The sequence below is a fragment of the Heterocephalus glaber genome, unplaced genomic scaffold (genome assembly GCF_053883595.1).
Source record: "Heterocephalus glaber isolate CG9 unplaced genomic scaffold, H.glaber_assembly_v1.0 deba00001572, whole genome shotgun sequence".
NCBI classification, from domain to species: Eukaryota; Metazoa; Chordata; class Mammalia; order Rodentia; family Bathyergidae; genus Heterocephalus; species Heterocephalus glaber.
The window spans coordinates 23,853,041-23,872,055 of NW_028258357.1; the positions used below are offsets into that span (position 1 = coordinate 23,853,041).

Below are 19,015 nucleotides of genomic sequence, written 5' to 3' on the forward strand. Positions count from 1 at the left end.
TATTTACTTCTCTGTCAATTTTAAAGGCTAATTTTACAGAATATAAAAGTCTGGATTGACAATTGTGGGATTTTTTAGGCCTAAAAACTTCACTCAAAGCTATACTGGCCTTTAAGTTTCATGGTGAGAAATTTGTAGTTATTCTGCCAAATTTGCATTTATAGATTACTTGCTATTTTTCCTCTACTAGTTTTTAATAGTCTCTTTTTTTAATTTCTGGAATTTTAATTATGCTGTATCATGGAGAATTTCTTTTCTGGTCATGACTACTTGTAGTTTTATATGCTCTTGTACATGTATATTGAATTATTTCCTTAGATCTGAAAAGTTTTCTGCTTTGATTTCAGTGAATAACTTTTTAAAATCTTCTAAGTAATCTTATACTTTTTCCTTTATTTCTATAATTTTGAGGTGTGTTTTTTCGAGGGGGATTTTGTTTTGATTTTGAGTCATTTAGCAGCTGTTAGGACCAGTTTACATGTTGTGATATTTTGTTTCATGTATATTGTAGGAAGTGATCACCTCAGGGTAATTAGCCTATGCAGCACCTTAAATCCTTGTTATTTCTTTATAAGTAGTATATTCAAATTCCTCTCCTCTACCCACGTGGAGATAAATAATACATTATAGTTACTTATATTCATGCTGCTGTGGCACAGAACACTAGAACTCATTCCTCTTACAAACAATGGCATTGTGTCTACTGGTCAACCTCCCCTGCCGTCATCCTCCCAGCCTCTAGGAACCTCTACTCTACTTGCATCTGCTAGAAGAGCAACACTTTGGATTCCACTTACAAGTGAGATTGTGTGGTGCTTGGCCAGGGGGATAGTGTGTTAAGTGAAATAAGTCAAGCATGAGAGTGATTTCAAACAAAATAATGTCTTGATTTTGTACATAGAATTCTGAGGCCCAATTTCACTGGGACCAAATACACCTCTTCCCTCTCACGTAAATATAGAATCTCTTTGCCAAAATTTAAAAATTTCAAAATGCAGAGGGCAGTGAAGTCTAAGAAGCCAAGATATGTTCCATCATAGTTATTTATTTGCTTTAGGCCACAGCATCTTAAGGGATTTGACTTAGATGGAGACCAAAACCATGCCGGAGCCCGAGAAGCAGATTGTAACTGTGGCCTGGCTGGGCTCCTCCATTTCTACTTCTGCTTCCACCTTCACTTTTCCACCAATGCTCAGTCCCGGGGTCAGAGTACCAGACAGATTCCTGTACTTTCCTGTGCTGACCTGATGTTTTTCCGGAGATGGTGATCTCCTGGTGCCTTGCAAGTGAAGACTCCCAGCATCCTCCTTCAGGTCCCCTTGCAGTTCATTTACCTGAAACCTGGTCCCTAATGATGGTATAAGGAGGTGGAGCTTCTGGGAGATGAATGGGGCATAAGGACAGAGCCCTCCTGGACGGGACTAGTGTTTATAGGACCAGTCCATCCCTCTACCCCTGGCAACACAGCAAGAAGGCAACATCTAGGAACCAGGAAAGAGGCCACAGTGAGACGTTGAATCTGCCAGTTCCTTGGTTTTGAACTTTCCAGCCTCACAGCAGAGAAACAAACTAAGCCATGTTAGGCCACGGCTTCTGACCCATAGAAACCGTAGGATGACAAGTGGATGTTGTGTCAGTTGTTAAATTTGTGGCCAATTTTTATGGCAACAATTAAGAACCACACAGGACTTGTAGCTTTCATACCTTTTCACTGGTTCCTTTAATTCCTTAGCCTCTGTTTGCGAATGCCAAAGCCAGTTCCAACCTCGTCCACCTAATGATCACCTCTGGTCCTACCCTAGCAGTGGAAGGCAGGTTGTGAGGAGCAGGGCCCATTTTCCCAGGCTGGGTGGGGACTAAAAGTGGAAGGGGCTTAGGGCAGTCTGCCCACTTCATCAGTCCAGATGTTCGTCTTCACCAAGGACTCACTGTCACAACGTGAGGTGGGAAACATCCCGATCTGAATGTGAAGGGTTAAATTCTGTCTGGCTAAAAACAAGGCAGGGATGTCCTCCCCACCACCACTCATTCAACACGGTTCTTGAAACTTTAGCTAGAGCAATTGGGCTAAGTAAATAAATAAATAGTAAGAGAATATAGTCCAATCAATAAATGGGCATGTGAACTGAACTGATATTTCTTAAAAGAAATACAAGTGGCCAATAAGTATACGAAAAAATGTTCAACATCTTTAGCCACTGGGGAAATGCAAATCATAGAAAAAACATATGTAGAGAGAGAGAGAGCAAATTAGAAGAGAGATAAATAGGAAGCAGGGAGAAGTTCAAATATTTCCTCAAATTACATATTGCATTGTTTAAAAAATTTCAATATTTATGCTAATTTGTTTCATCTATACTAATAATTTATCTTAGTTTGTTGAAGAAATTTTGCGTTATTATCCGTGTCTTTTTTTATAAGAATCTTTGGCTTATATCTTGTACTAAGTAACTACTTTGAAGATAACAATACACTGTGTAATAGTGTTATTCTCTTATTATTTGGTTATAAAACTTTGTTTTATTTTCTCATAAAATTAAAAAGTTTAAAAAATAGCTACATTCAGATTCCATCTCACCTCAGTCAGAATGACTGTCATCCAAAAATACTGAAAACAGTAAATGCTGATGAGGATGCTAGGGAAAAGGGAAACTTCTATACCACTGGTGCAAGTGTAAATTAGTGTGGTCACTCTGGAAATCAGTATGGGAGTTGCTCAAAAACCTAAAAATAGAGCTACCATTTGATGGGGCTGTACGACTCCTAGGTGTATTCTCAAAGCAATTAAAGTCAGTGTACGATAGGCATCCCTGTATACTCACGTTTATATATATTGAGGTGCAATTCTTGATAGCCAAGATATATAACCAGCCTAGGTGCCTATCAACAGATGAATAAGGAAGATGTGGTGGACGAACGCACACATCATCCATAAGAAAGAGCAAAATTCTGTCATTTGCAGGGAAATCAATGGGTCTGGGACTATATCGTGTTGGGTGTATTAAGCCAGACTGTGCAAGACTAATATTGTATGTGGAATCTAAAAAAGATGACTAGAAAGTAGAAGGGCGACTATTATTAGACAAGAGAAAGGGAATAAGATGATGGGGGAGGTGCAAGAGCAGATAAGGGGGGTGGATGTGAGAAAAATACATGCATTGCACCCCTAGCCCTGTGAGGCTACCAGGGAGGGCAGGCCACGGGGGATGATGGGATAAAGTCGATCAGAGCACATTGAAGTAGTGTTTTATGTGCATGTACGACTCTGCCAAAATGAAATCCACTCACCTGTAGCCAATAAAAAAGAGTGAAAAAATTAATAAACCAGAAGAAGAACATTAACCAGGCCAAGAGAGAAAAGAAATAAAAATTTATTGAAGTCAGTAAAACAAATCAGCCCACCTAAACCTTTCAGTATGAAGCTCATGTGATGGAAATAGGAATGGTAAGAAGGCTCATGGTTGTATGAATCAGCTTCCAACATCAGCCTGGCCAGAGAAGCAGCAAAAGCTTCCTCGTGATTTCAGGAAAGAATGCCCTATGAAGAGGACAGTATTAAAACCCCCTTGCTTTGCAGCCTGATTTTTTACCAACCTTTTAATATGCTTTTTAATTATATTACTCACAATATGTGAGATAATTTCCCTTGGTCCTAAAGAAATAAATACACTTTACTCTAGAATTAGCTACTCAGACAAAAACTAAGAAAAATATGCAAATATTTCTGGATAGTCTATATAACCACATTAAGAAATTTCAATTTCTTGATTTATAAAAGCTAACGATGGTAGCGTTAACTGCTTACATTTACTTTGAACTCATTTAAAAATTTTTTAAATTTATTTTTTCCATTAAGTTTATTGGTCCATTTTAGGTATAAAATACAGTTACATTCATCATTGGGATCTTGTACCTTTACATGATGTATCTTGGTTCTTATTTTTTCCCCTTCTCCTGCCCTCCCTTCACCCCCTCCACCCTTCCCTATTTGCAAAGACTTTGTTTCCATTTTTTTCTTTTCTCATATTTTTTCTTTTCTCTTCTTTCCTTTCCCCTACCCCTCCCACTTCCCCTCCTCTTTTAGACCTTTTCTTTCTATTACACAGTATCAATTATACATTATTAAAATTATAATATCAAAATTTAGAGGACGTTACCATAGATTTTAAAAGGATATAGAAAGCATATTACAAAAATCTTTTTTGAAATAAATTTGACAACTTCTAAGAAGTACCTTGGAAGACAAATTAATGAAACTGACTCTGGAGGAAATATAAAATTTGAATAGAATCTATTAAAGAAAGAATATTCCTAGCTTGAAAACCTACCTATATGACAACAGGCTCATATACATTTTAACTGATAAATTATATCAAACATTTAAAGCACAAGAAATAAGGAACACTTCTCCCTTCATTTTAGGAAATCAACATTGTGCTAACACTAAAACTAGATAAAGGTAATAGAAGAAAAAAGTATGAGCATAGATAAAACTTTGTTTAACAAAACGAACAATTAGAAGTCAGATATAGCAGTATGTAGAAAGTGGTTTTAGTATAGGAATGACAGTGTTGGTTCAGCATTGGAAGATCCACCCCCATAAGTTATCATTTTAACAGAGGAAAGGAAAAAGCCATATGATCCTGTCAGTAGTTGAAGAAAAAGTATTGGACTAAATTCTACAGCTGTTCATGGTAAAAGCTATCAGGAGACTAGAAGTAGAACAGAACCGTCTCAACAGAGAAGCCATGTACTCCATATTTCCAGCAAAAATGCCTTATATGAATGGAAAAGATACAATGCTTTCTCCCTGAGGTGGGTAACAAATGCAGATATGCGTACTCTTCATCTGTCCATTAAAATTTGAAACATAGGCCCAAACCAAAATAGTCTGATAATAAAAAGAAACAATTAGCATAGGATTGGCAAGGTAGAAGTAAAATCTTTATATGTAGATGAGGTGATCATCTACAGAGAAAATACTAAGAAATCTCTAGGAGCCCCTAGAACTTGTATTTGAATTTAGCAGGATTAGAAAACACAAGGTATGTATAAAAATTCAGGTCTATGTGTACTTGCTATAAATAAAGAATTGGTTATTGAAATTTAAGAGTTATGTAGGAGTACAAAGGACCTAGAAAAGTAAAAAGAAAAAAAAAACAGTGTTGGAAGACATTTATTACCTAATTTTAAGACGTCCTCTAAAGCTACAGTAATCAAGGCAGTGTTGGTGTAAGGAAGGACATATAGATCAATGGAATAAAACAGAGAATCTAGAAATAGAACCACACGTATATGGTCCACTGAGTTTTGAAAGATTATTTAACATTAGCATTTTATAGAACATAAACTCAATTCAAGAGCAGAGGAAAAGACAATGTTTTCAGCAAATGGTACTAGAACACCTGGTATCCGTATGTAAAAAATTAACCTCAACTCTTTATTTCCATACATAATAATAACTTGAAAGGGTCTATGAACCTAAATATGAAAGACTAAAACTATAAAACTTTAAGAAGAAATTATAAGGGAAAATGTTCATGAATTTAGTGTAGGCAAGAATTTCCTAGGATACCAAAACATGGTGTATAAAAGAAAAAAAATTGATAAATGAGATTCCATCAAAATTTAGAACTTTAAATGACATCGTTAAGAAAATAAAAAGTTGCCCAGGGATTTAGCTCAGTGGTTCTGACACCTGCCTTGCAAGCGCAAGGTCACGAGTTCGATCCCTGGTACCAAAAAAAAAAAAGAAAAAAAAAAAAGAAAATGAAAAGTAGTCCTTAAACATACCATATTTATAATACATATAACCTAAGACCAGAATAAAGAACTCTTACAGCTCATTAATAGACAACCCAATTAAGAAGTAGACACAAGAAGATGATAAATAGCCAGTACAGCACAAGGAAAGGTGTGCAACACTAGAATAAGAAAAATACTAATCAATACAATAACAAGATCATATTATACACTCATTAGGGAGATGAAGTTGAAAGTTTTACAAGAACAAATGTCATCTTAGGTGTGAACCAGTTAGAACTGTCTAATACTGCTAATCTGAATGTAAAATGACAATTGGAAAACAATATAGAAATTTCTTGTGTTACTGTTAAGAACCAACAGTTCTGTTCCTAAGTTTTTACTTAGGAGGAATGAAAACACATGTTCACAATAGATTTGTACATACAAGTTGACTATCGCTTATATGACATTCTTGGAACCAGAAGTGTTTCAGATTTTGGTTTGAAATCTACTTGATCTGCAAAGAGGATAGCTACTCCTGCTTTTTTCGGGTTCCTGTCACATGGAGTATTGTTTTCCACAACCTTTAACTTTCAGTCTATGAGTTTCCTTTTGAATTAAATGTGTTTCTTGTATGCAGCATATTGTTGGATCTTGCTTCTTGACCCATTCTGCCAGTCTATTTCTTTTGATTGGTGAATTGGGACCACTGACATTGAGGGTTATAACAGACACATATTGACTTATCATTGTCATGACTTTTTCTTTTTGTTGGATTCTCCCCCTTTGCATTTAATTTCTTGTCACACCTGATGGATTCATTCTGCTGGGCTCCCTGGGGTTGTGATCCTCATTGTCTTTTTCTAGGATTTTGCCTGAAAATTTTGGAGTGCTGGTTTGGTATTCATGAAGTTCCTAAGGTGCTCTTTGTCATGAAAGTATCTTATTTCTCCATCAATTTTGAAAGATAGTTTTGCAGGGTACATCAATCTGGGTTGGAGGCTGTTTTCCTTTAGGGCTTGAAATACATCACTCCAAGCTCTTCTTGCCTTGAGGGTTTGCATTGAGAAGTCTGCTGTGATTCTGATGGGCTTTCCTTTGTATGTGATTTGTTTCTTTTCTCTCACTGCTTGTAGAATTTTGTTCTTCTGTTGGGTTTCTGGAATCTTAACTAATATATATATATAATATATATATATATTATATGGCTATGTGTAGATGTTTTTTGATCATGGCTAGTTGGAGTCCTATATGCTTCACTTATCTGTATGGCAAGTTCTTTCCCCCTGCTTGGGAAGTTTTCTGCCATCACTTCTGTGAACAGTTTTTTTAATGTCATCTGCTCTCTCTCCTGTTCCTTCATTGACTCCAATCAGTCTTATGTCATTCTTTGCATCGTCTAGCAGCTGCTGGATTGATTTCTCATGGTCCCTTATAATTTTAAGGCAATTTTTCTTTTCCTAGTCACTAATTGCCTATATCTGAGATTCTATGCTCACATTAGCTGATTCTGCTGCATAAACTTTCAATAGAGTTTTTAATCTCCCGGAAATCTGTTTGCATCTGTTTTATGGATTCCATTTGTTTCCTATGTTGGGATTCCATCTTGTTCCTCAGGTCTTCTATTTTTTCATCTGTGTCCTCTCTAGATTTATTAATCATGTCTTGCACTATGGGCACAATCTCTGCTGTTATGTGAGAAATTATTTCTGATTTCATTTTTTCCAGATCCTCTTTTGTTGCCAGTTCAGGGAGTCCAGATGGTTGAGTATAAGAGTATTCCATCTCGTTTCCCTTTGAGGTTGCTTTAGGTGATCTGGAAGTCTGGTTTTGAGGCTTGTTTACATGTCTTCTCATTTTGATGGGGGGGGGTCGTTTTGCAGTTGGCACCCGAGCTGCACCTCACCTCCTCTGTGCTGGGGGTGGTGGTGGTACGGGAGTCCAGAAGCCGCCTCGTGGGCAATGGGAGTGGCTCATCTCCTGTGATTATGAACTCATTTTGTACCAGGTCTTACATTATTATTTTACTTTTATCATAATGAGGATATGGTATGGGTTACTAGTGTTATCCTTAATTTAAAGAAAATTAAACTCAAACAACAAGACTTCACTTGTCCAGAATTCACCTTCATGTTTTAGAACAGGGGTTTGAGTTCTAGGGCCCACACTTGTTAACAATGCTGCTCTACTTATTTCTATTTATCCAGTAGCTGTTATTTGTTGTGCTTTGTTTAATTCATTTCTTGTTAGAAGTATATTTAGTGAAATCTCTAAATCTATAATTTATAAATCAAAAAATTCTCATGAATTTATGTTAACAAAATTTAAAACAGACAATTCCAACTAGGTTAAGATAATATAATATCTGATGCACGTCTACTCCTGTCTTCATATTCTAACTCCCAGCAAGCAACATTACACACCATGTTCTTTTCATGGGTCCATGAACTAGCCTCAGGCCACAGAAAGTCTGAAATTTCTCAGTCCTTTTGTACAATAGATAAAAAGAAATCAGACCAAAGTAAGACTGAAACCCAGCAAGGCAAAGACTAAATCTTGCATTTCTATGTCCAGCACTCAGGGCAAGTTGTAGCAAGACATGAACTCCAAATGGCTTGGGCAGCCTGGCCTCTGCAGTGTTGCCCTCAGGGCCTCTCTCTTAGGGTGGCTCTGCTCACTGCCTGTGGCTTTACTCAGCAAATGTTCCATGTTCCCTGCTTTTCCAAATTCTTGGGTTCTCCACTGCACTTTTGGCTTTATTCTCACAGCTTCATGCACTGCCCTCCCAGGCCTTCTTGTGAAATCTGGATGGAAACCTTTCTGATCCCACAGCTCTGGCATTCTGCATGCCTGTAAAACCAGCATCATTTGCATGATGCTGAGGTCTGCCACCAGCTAAAGCAGTAGCCAGGCTCCCTTGGATCATGGCTGCAGAGGCCTTTGCATACCTAGATGACTGAGTACTATGAAACTGGATCCCAAGGAACAAATTCCCTAGGTGGCCCTTCTCAAGCAGGGCTCCCTGGGGCTCTCTTCTCAAAGCAAAGTTTTTAAAAGGTATTTGCCTTTACCCTTTTGAACTAATGAAGAGTGAGGTCTTGCTGATTCCAGAGATGCTTTTAAAGCATCCATATTGTGATGATGTAAAGTACTTGGCTTCTTTTTAACAAACATGCTCTCCATTGCTCCAACTTGGCAAGCACTTCCATTTTGACAAAATTCCAAACTTTTCAAATGGGCTTTTTTTGCTCCAGATTCTCATTGTAAATCCAGCTAAAAGCTGTCACAAGTACCCATGCCCCAGCCTGAATTGGGGATGTCTTGAAATTTCCTCTGCCAGATTGATTAATCCTTTACCCTTAAACTTAGTCTCCTGCAAAGTCTCAGAACACAGCAAAAATGTAGACAAATTTTCTTCCAGAGCATAACATGCTTGGCCTTTACTCCAGCTGCCAAAGGAGTCAATGTTCCCAACTGAAATCTCCTGAGTCTGGCCTTTACCTTCTGCATTACTACCAGCATTCTAGTCTTCTGAACTCTGAACAGTATCCTCCATCAAACTTGGTTTACACTATTTTAGGGCTTCTGAAGCTGGCATCACCAAACCATTCCAAACTCCTTCCACAAACCAGTTCCAAAGGCTTCTGAACCACAGGGTCAGGTATAGTCACAACAATGACCCTATTCATTTTCAGTCCATATTCAGCTGACTCCAAGGAGGAAAAACATGATGGAAAGACCTGGCAGACAGAAGCTGCTCATGTCATGGCAGCCAGGAAGTAGTGAGAGAAGAGAGGAGTAATGGAGGGAGATGCACCCTTCCAGGTCACACTGAGGGACCCACCTCTTCTGACCAGACTCCACCTCCTGATACCACATTCAGCTCTGATGAGTACAGCACCCCATAATCCAATCATCTTCCAAAAGCCCTGCCTCTGAACACATGAGCCTTTGGGGCAATGTTCTAGTACTATACCAGAATACCAAGTTTTTGGAAAGTTTTGAAACTCAAAAGTGCATTTGTTTCCTTGTCTCTGGTGACCTATTAAGCCACTACTTCTCCCAGTATTCTTCCTCAAGTGAGCAGCATTAGGTTCATGGCCAAAAATGGGTGGAGAAAGTGTGCCAGTTAGAATAGCATTAGTACCTTCTTCATTTCCTGTTAAAAATCAGCCAAGCTGTTGATCTTTGGAAAGCTGGTTAATCAAACATCTAAGGAAGTCAATTAATCAGACCTAAAAATATTGACAGTAGAACTAGCAAGATCAGAGAGACATCTCCAAAGCTTGGCAGTTTTACCATCTCCCTTGTGAACACTGGAATGCCCAGAGAAGGAAAAAGAGGGTTCTCCATGGGACCTACAGGTAAAGAGCTGAACGAAGTACAAAATGCCAAAGAACTCTTTCCATTGCTGCACAGTACTGGCTTTTCCAAAGAGTTTTCACACTTTTATCTACTTTTGCTCTTAGGACTTGGACATGTGTTTTGTAACACCAGAAAAAAGGACAGAATCATTTCCGTGTTTGTTATTTCAGACAAAGGGGAATAAGAATAGAATCTAAGTGAGAAACAGACAATATATGTGGGCGATGATAATTGATACATATAGGTGTATGACAGATGGTAGATAAATAGAGAGATGATAGATAAAATCAGCTGTTGAATAATTTCAACTCATTGAGGCATCAAGATGAAATAATAGTCAACATAACTAAATATTAATGAGCAATTTTCCTGTGCGGCTCATTGTTCTAAGACTTTGGTTTTCACACAGTCTGATGAAGTAGATTACTTTTTTTTTCCTTTTTATCTCAAGAAATAGAAGGTAAAATTTTTATACTTTAAAAACACATTTTTAAAATAACTAAATGGTCAAAAAAACACATAGAAGAGTATTATAAAGTAATTTGAACTGAAAGGCAATGAGAATAAAGCATATAAAATTTGTTAGAAGTAACAAAATCTTTGCTATGAGTAAGAATTATAGATTTAAATACTTATATTTTTAAAAAAGAATAAATGGCTGAAATTAATGAGCTAAGCTTCTACTTTGAAAAGCAAAGCACACCAAAAAAAGATCAGGACAAATCCCAAGTGACCGAAGCAAGTCATGATTATTTTTAAAAATGATCTAAGATCAATGAAATAAAACAAAGCAAAACAATACAGAAAACCAGTGTGATCAAAATCTAATTTCTATATTTTAATAATACATATAAATTTGTAGCTAAGCTGCTCAAGAAAAAGGAAAAAGACGCTGCTGTAGTCTGTGTCTTTGATGTCTCCAAAGGCCTCTGTACCCGAGGTCGGCTCCTACCTCAGTGTTCCTGGGAGGGGTAGAGACTTTGGAAAGTGGAGCCCATGGGAGACCTTCAGCCTGTGGGTGTGCCCTTGCAGGGGACAGCAGGACACTTCCCCCTTTCCCTCACTCTCTGTTGATCCTGGCTCACCACGAGGGAAGCATATGTGGATGAGTTCTTCTCTGAGCCAGTTCTGGTAAGGACCAGATAGGGTGGAGAGCAGGACACCAAGCAAATTCTGAGCTCTTCCTGGTTCACACTGAACCAGCCACACCTGCTGCACAGGAAGGCCACAAAGTCAATGCAATGCATGCCAAATCTGGAGGTGGCGGTACCTTTCCGTATTCCCCACTAGGTAACTTCCCCACCAGTATTATCTCTGAAATATTTTGGAATATTTTGGAAGTTCTTTCATTCTGAAAATAATGTGCATTTTGCAGTTGTTGGATGGAGGTGTCTATAAATATCAACTAGGACATGCTGGACAATATTGCAGCTCTATGCTTCTATATCATTACTGACTTTTCTTATACTTTTTTTTTTAGGTACCGGGGATGGAACTCAGGTCTTTGCACTTGCGAAGCAGGAAGCAGAACCACTGAGCTAAATCCTCTGTCCTGTTACTGACTTTTCTTAAATCACACTGAACAGTGCATTTTAAACCTGTCTGTTTAACTGCACACAAATGCTGAGCTGTTGTGTCTTCCGGGTGCACTGCACTCTCAGTGTTGCTGGAGAGGCAGTCATGCATGTCGACCCTCACTGGAAAATTTTCTTCTGGCAGATGCAGGGTCGCAACAGGGCTGGGTTTACTGCCTTTCAGGTATCGTTGCCTGTGTGGGGCTGGAAGAGAACTCCTTTGTTCTTCACATGCCAATGATCCTCAGGCACATGCTCACTCCTTGGAGGAGCCAGGAGAGGTCCTTCCACTGCAGAACAAAGTCAGGTGTGTGAGGCCGCATTGCTTGAGTCCACTGGCCCTGAGGAGCCAAGGAATTACAAGATGTGGGCCCTGTGTGTGCACTGTGATAAAAAAATTCGGTGTTCAACAAGAGCACCAAGAGGACACAAGAGAGAGAGGACCATTTCTTCAATAGATGGTGTTGAGAAAACTGGATTTCTACATGCAAGAGAATGGAATTGGACACTCACCTCACACTGTGATAAAAAATTAAGTGAAAATGATAAATGATCTAAATATAGGAGCCAAGGCCACGAAACCCCTAGAATAAAACACAAGCAGAAAGATTCTTGGATTTGGTAATGATTTTTTCAAAATCACATTAATAGCTCAGGAAAAAAGAGCAACAATAAATAAATGAAATCACATTCAATCAAAAAGCTTCTATATGGGCCAGGGATTTAGCTCAGTGGTTCCCCCACCTGCCTTGAAAGTAGAAGGTCCTAGGTTCGATCCTCGGTAACAAAAAAAAAAAAGCTTCTAAACAGCAAAGGATACCATCCACAAAATGAAAATTCAACCTACGTATTGAGAAAAGTATTTGCAAAGGATCTATGTAAGGGTTAATATACAAAATATATAGTACATACCTCATATAACTCAATAGCCAAAACCAAATAATCTCACTAAAATGGGCCATTCTGGAGACTTTCTGTGGGTACAAATCACAGACTTACTGCTTACTGCTGCTTAACCTCCTGTCAACTATTTAAGTGCAGTGATTTTTAGTTTTTTCATTTGAAAATGGGGAAACCATTAAGTGTCTGCCCCCTTCGATCATGGGGAAGGCTTTCCATGGCGTGAAAAGTAACATGTAATAATCCCAGGATGAATGGTATTTACTGTTTTCTACATTTATTTTAGCTTACTGGACGCTTTCTGTGTGCTCTTAGCCCCTGATCTGTGGATACCCACCATCTCTATACCACCTCTTACCCAGGTGAGGTCTGGCCGTGTTCAGCGTGATTGGATCTCTCCTTGACCCAGGCTTCCTGGACTGGACTTCCTCTCAGGCACTGAAACCGTATGCCAAACTGGAATGGGAAATGGACTGAAGCCACGGAGCTGTGCTCCAACCCAGGCCTACAAAGGAGGACACATCCCTGCCTTGGACTTCTAATAATTCCTGCCTTGAGAAACTTCCCTGAGAGTGAGTGACTGAAATACCATCCAGTAGAGTGGAGATTCACAGAAACTGTACACTAGTAACAGTGCTGCTCTCTTCATGCTCGGTCCCTGGCCTCCTCTTTCTCTGGCCCTCACTTTCAGAGAATGTGACTGATGACTGGAAGCCCCAAGAAGCTCGCAGTGCTTATTCCAATCCCTCAAATCTGGTTGTCTCAGAGACTGTCTTAGAGGCTGACCCTCTGCCTTCTCTGGACGTGGCTCTGAAGGAAGCCCCAAGGGGCATTGTGGGAAGGAAGGTGGTGGCTGGAAGGCAATGTGAGTGGGAGGCAGAAGGTTCTGGAGAAGACCAGAAGGCGTTGCCAGGAAGTGGTCAAGTTCTTGTCATTCCTTCCTGGTGATGGCTCAGTTTTTCTTACGATAGCAATACAGTATGGCTTCAAAAAATAAAAAACTCAGAGTTTAGAAAGGATATCAGGATACTTTGGCAGACAAGACAGTACCTAGAAAAAAAGACTCTCAACTCGGACAGAGAAAGGAGGGAGAGAGGAGAGACTGATGATTCAAGGCGCAGCTCAGAAAGGTAAACTCACTTTTGCTTTCCCAAACAAGGCTGGATTTGCTCTATTCCTCCTACTTCAAGTCCCTGCCCCACAGCTGTGTAAGCTCCTGGGACGGATTGGTAGAGCCTCCTCCCCCGGGGGAATGATGGCTGAGGACCTGGCTTCCGGGTCAGCCTTCCTCCCAGTGGGCCACAGGGCCGCTGTGTCCATGAAGGGACCCACTTGGCAGTGCTCCTTGGCTTGTGCCCTGTGGCTCAGGGGTTCCAGATGTGGGAGCAATCAATATCTCTCTTTGTCGGCTCTAGCGGTGGAGGCTTCTACAGCCGCTGACGTTTCCGGTGAGAAAGAGAGAGTCCTGGGCGAGGGGAGTGGTGTGGGGTGGAGCAAGGAGGGGCAGAGGTGATGAGATGCACGCTCAGACCCTGAGCAGGACCGCTCCTTCTAGCTCAAGCATCTCAGGCTTCTCCGGTTGCTGTGACCCTGCCTGCCTGCTCCTCCCTTCAGAGTGCTCTCGCACTCTGCCGGCTGGAGACTCAGCAAGCGCCCCTGCTCTGTAGGCCCAGCCCTCGGACAGTCAGGTGTCTCCTCCTGCCCATCTCCACCCTGCAATACTTAAATGTGTGTCTCAGGGTTTACATTCTGGTCCCCAAAGTACACTGCAGACCCTAGGGTGCATCCTCAAGGCTTGGCAGGGGATCTTGCAATTATACTGTCAGAGCATAAATGGAGGAAAGCCAGAGCTAGCAATGGGAGTGTGCACATGGCAAGGAGGGACAAGGGCGGGGCAGAGAAATCAGTGTTGTCAGGAGGGAGGAGAGAGCCCCAGAACCGAGGGCTGGAGAGCACTCAAAGCTGACAGGAAGCAGCGCTAAGTTGTAAGAAAGTGACTGTACCACTGCCAGAGAAGCAGTATTCGTGTAACACCAAAATCAACACCAGGGGGACCCATCCTGCACAAGCGCAGTCATGCAGCAGCTTCTGCTGGGATTAAAGGGTCACGATTCAGATCCCTAAAACCATTACAGAACATTTCAACCACACATTTCTCCGACACGTAAGACTTCCAGCTTGGAGTCTTCTCATTTAATGAACTCATCAGCTTTCCAAGCTGGCGATCTTCACGACATCTTCCCCTTCCCCTTGTGCCAACATTCAACCAACAATCAAGGTCGAGTACTGTTATCTGTCTAGGAACTGTTCCTTAAATCTGGCAGCTCCCGCCAGCACGCACCAGGGCCTAGCCTTTCTCACTGAGATGATTTCGGAGGCAGCTGTCCAGTTGACCCCTTTCCAATTGGCCCAGTGCACACATTTCTGTCAGGCTCATCTTCCTAAAGCACTTACTGTATTGCAAAACTCTGCAATTTCTGACGAGTATTCTCAGTCATCTGCAGGATGAAGCCCCAGTTCCGTGGTGTGGCATGAAGGACTTCCGAGGTCTTCCGAGTCCACACCTTAGCCTCTTTCCCAATGCACTCGTGCCGACCCCTGTCCTCAGCTCAGTGTCCCCAGAGCTTCCAAACGCCTTCTGTTCTCCACACCTGTGAGCACCCTGAGTCCTCTCTCAGGATACCATGGGTCCCTTCCTAGAGAAGGCCAAATAGGCTCTTCCTTTTCAACCCAGCTTGGAAAGGGGCTTTCCCACCCCACAAGACAGAGGTAGCCATTCCTCAGCTGGTCCCCTGCACATTGGTAGGCCCTTATTCCAGTATTTCCAAGGCTCCGAGACAGAGGTGATTCCAGGGAGGTTTTGTTGAAAGACTGGCTGAAAGCAACTCAAGGGAGGCATACAGCTTTGCTATGTTTCTAGTCTTCATTTCTAGCTCAGAGATGGATTGGTAAATAGCCAATGCACAGAACATATTAATGAAATTAATGAATAAATAACTTAAAATGAATGATTGGATACCTATGAAAAGCAACCAGCTTTACCAACCAGACTCTGTAGCTCAGGGTCGCAGCAGTATCTACTGATCACTTCCCCTGCCCAGTGTTTCCAGCCAAAGCAACGCTCATTCTTTAAGATCTAGCTCAAGCATTACTCCCTCCAGGCTTCGTCCAGGATTCATCTTTCTGTGGCTTTTGCCTTATGTCGCTGTCCAGGGGGCACTCATCACTTCCTGCCTCTTACAAGAAGCCACACCTTTTTAGAAACCGAAGGCTGCTAAGTGCCAGGCATGGTTCTAGACACTGGGCAACCAGAGTTGGACAAACAGACGAGGTCACTGTTCCCTGGAAGTGTATATGTCAAGGATGGAGACAGACGCTAACTATATAAACAAATAAAAAGAGAGTTGCATTGCTTTAAGGACAATGAAACTGGGGAATGTAACAGCACACCCTTCAGCCTTCTCATCTGCAGTAGGCAGACTTCAGTTTCACAGAAGGGGAATTTATTCAGCTATAGTGATCTGACAGCCTGGCTGGGCCTCATGGCACATGTCTGCAATCCCAGTACTTGGGAGGCTGAGGCAGGAGGATCTCCTGAGTTACCTAGTGAGTTCCAGTCAGCCTGAACTGCACAGTGAGACCCTGTCTCAAAAAAAAAAACCAAAAAACAGAAACAAAAATTCAAAAGCTCATCTGAAAGACTGAGGAAACAGGCCCTGTTCAAGCTTCCAGGAACATGTCCCAGAGCCACATTAAAATCTACCTAATGAGTGATCTGCTGCTGCCAATTCTGGAATCACCGTGTGACAGTGGTGTTTTCGAAGCTGCTGTCCACTGCCGCGGCCCCAGGAGAAGGGCGCAGCAGCAACACACGGAGCTTCGCCAGAGCCGATGACGTGTGGGCCGTCACTGGAAGATCCAGCACTATGCCAAAGAGACACAGTCACTGAAATTTGATTAAGCTTTAGGGTGTTTTATTTCATTTTTCCTCTTCAAGTTTTCCCTTCCCCTCTTCCTTCAGTATCACTAGATTTGGATTTTTTTTTTCACAAGGAGTTTAAGCTTTCAGTGACTTTCTGCATAGGCACGGAAGCTTTGTGTCTCAAATCCTCTAGGATAGATGGCGTACTACAAGTCTAAAGAAAGAGCTAGACACACAGTGACACAGGCAGGTCACATGCCTGAAGCCAGAAAGAAACCACGTGGAAATCAGGGGATCGCTGCTCCTCCGTATAAAGTCTCTTTGTGTAAAGTTGGATTTTGTCCCTAGTGGGAAACTCTCGTAAATAGTTCACTGAGCAGTCGTGTACGTGGTGGGTTCTGAGGCAGAAGGGTTCCATGTGCTCCTATCAGTCTTCAGCCAGTGCTGTTGGCACTGCGTTTCCTGCTCGCTTGCTGTACTGGACTGGACCGGACCGGGATGCAGAATGCCCAGCGCCCTGTGCAGCTGAAAAGTCGTTCTATGTGGGTTCCCCTCTCCCAGAGCCCACACCTGCTCCCCCCACAGGAACCAGACCCTTTGGGAGTCTTCCTTGGCCTCTGCAAGAGAAAGGATAGAGGAAAGTGAGCCACATCTTCATGGATGGCTGATGCTTCTTCTTCACCATGGCAGACTTTCAGACCAGGGCATATCCAGGGCTTCCTGGGCCCTGGGCCTTTTGTCTGGGGGAACCCATTTGACAGGACCCTGCAGGAGATGCCATGGGGAGGCCTGTGGTTCTGTGGGTCCCAAACAAAGAACTGAACAAGATGCAGAAAAGCAGCAAGGTGTACAGTTATGGAAGGCAGAAAAGAAGCGGGGCCTGCATAAAAGCTCACAGGGTAAGGGAAAGGGGTCTTTTGCATCCACAATTCCCAAGTTATCTCTTTCTGTGTAAAGAAAAGTCTGGCAAGTTGTACTCTCAAATACTCACTTGGGGTCACACCACGTAGAAACTGTCCCATCAAAAACCTTGCTGGGCTTCCTGCCATATGTAAATGAAGATCAGAAATAGTGTCTTTTCATTGGCTGTGCTCAGATGCAGCTAAAGGATTGAAAAGAGCATCTCATTGGTCCCGTGAAAAGCAACAGATTTAAATAGCAAATTTCTGGTTGGCACAAAAAAGCACTTTTCCGGCTGGCTCTGTGTGCAGGGAGGATGATGTGCCATTCTGGGAGTGTCCCTCCCCATTGCCCTTTCGGGTTATGGCTGTGTCTCCGCCCCAGGGGATGCGCCCCTGGTTACCTGGTTCCCCCCGCCCCAGCTTCCTGTGTGAGGAGGACACAGGCAGGACAAGCTCTGCCCTGCTCACTCCCCATCTGCCCATGGCCTGCTGGCAATGCACAGTCCTCGCCCCACAGAGAGCAGGAGGGAGGCTGCCCACACTCCTCTCTCCGCCCTGCCGCCCTCCCCTTCTTTCTTGTGCTCAAAGACTCAGTGGGCAGACAGGCAAATGCCGCAGTCCAGAGCCCTAACAGGACAGGGGGATGTGGGATTTGTCCATATGCACCCACAGTCTCCAGAAACGGCCCTGCTGGGGCACCACTACTTTGATCTGGGTAGAGGTGGGCACCACGAAGAGAGGTAATGTTTCCCCCCAAAGGCAATGCTCCGTGGATTGGCAGATCCCTTCAGCGGAGCCAGCCACCTTCCACTCTGGTCTTGTCTTGGTGCAGGCTGAAGTCTGCAGGAGCTGGTCCAGGCCTGTGTGGCCCCCCTGTGGCCCCAGCAGGACCCTGGACGCCCTGCCCTGCACCCGCGGTGCTGCCTCCTGTCTCGGCAGCAAGCCCCTCACCATCCTGTTGCACCTGTCTGCACACAGGTGCTCTAGAAAAGAGGAGGCAAGAGTGAAGGTCTTGCAAGTGGAGCCCAAGGAAATGAGAGCCACGAAGATTTTACAGCCGCGCGGTGTAGAATGGAGATGCTTCCTTCCTCTTCTCTCCTGGGACGGTAGGATATGTCTGCCCCTTCGCTGTGCAGGCTGCTGGACTGGCTTTCGGCAAACCAAGCTCTGCGATGCTGGCTTCCCCGGCCGCCCTCAGGTAAGCTCGTGGCAGGGGAACTTGTCCTCCGCTGCCGTCACCGAGCCCTCCCCGTGACAGCTTTGGGAAGTCCTGAGCATCCCAGGGGACGAGTAGCAGCGCCAGGCTCCCTGCTAAAACCCACGGGAAGGGACCAAGGGCTTCCAGGTCACCTTCCGGCCGCTGCTCCCCCTCCCCATGGCCCCCCACCTCAGCCCCCAGAGTGGCCCCTTGTAGCAGCAGATGGTGAGGGTGCCAGACCCAGGGGGCGGGGCACTCGGGATCCTTCCACGGAGCTGCAGCACCAGGGGAGGTGAAGGGGCGGGGCCACTTCCCGGACTCCAACGCAGACCTCCTTTCTTCTGCTGAGCTCATAAAGCACACCTCCAGAGTAGGTTTCAACTGTAACTGCACTGACAATAGGTGCCTT

The 19,015-nt window shown here is 42.9% G+C and overlaps 1 long non-coding RNA gene across 1 annotated transcript; it reads right to left on the bottom strand.

The window, feature by feature from the left end:
• Positions 1-16,209: 16,209 nt before the first annotated feature.
• Positions 16,210-18,758, bottom strand: LOC110349154 (uncharacterized). Its single transcript, XR_002394918.2, has 3 exons — positions 18,360-18,758; positions 17,498-17,608; positions 16,210-17,123 (listed from the first exon to the last, which is right to left on the bottom strand). It is a non-coding gene; the product is annotated as an uncharacterized LOC110349154 (long non-coding RNA).
• Between the last annotated feature and the right edge of the window lie 257 nt (positions 18,759-19,015).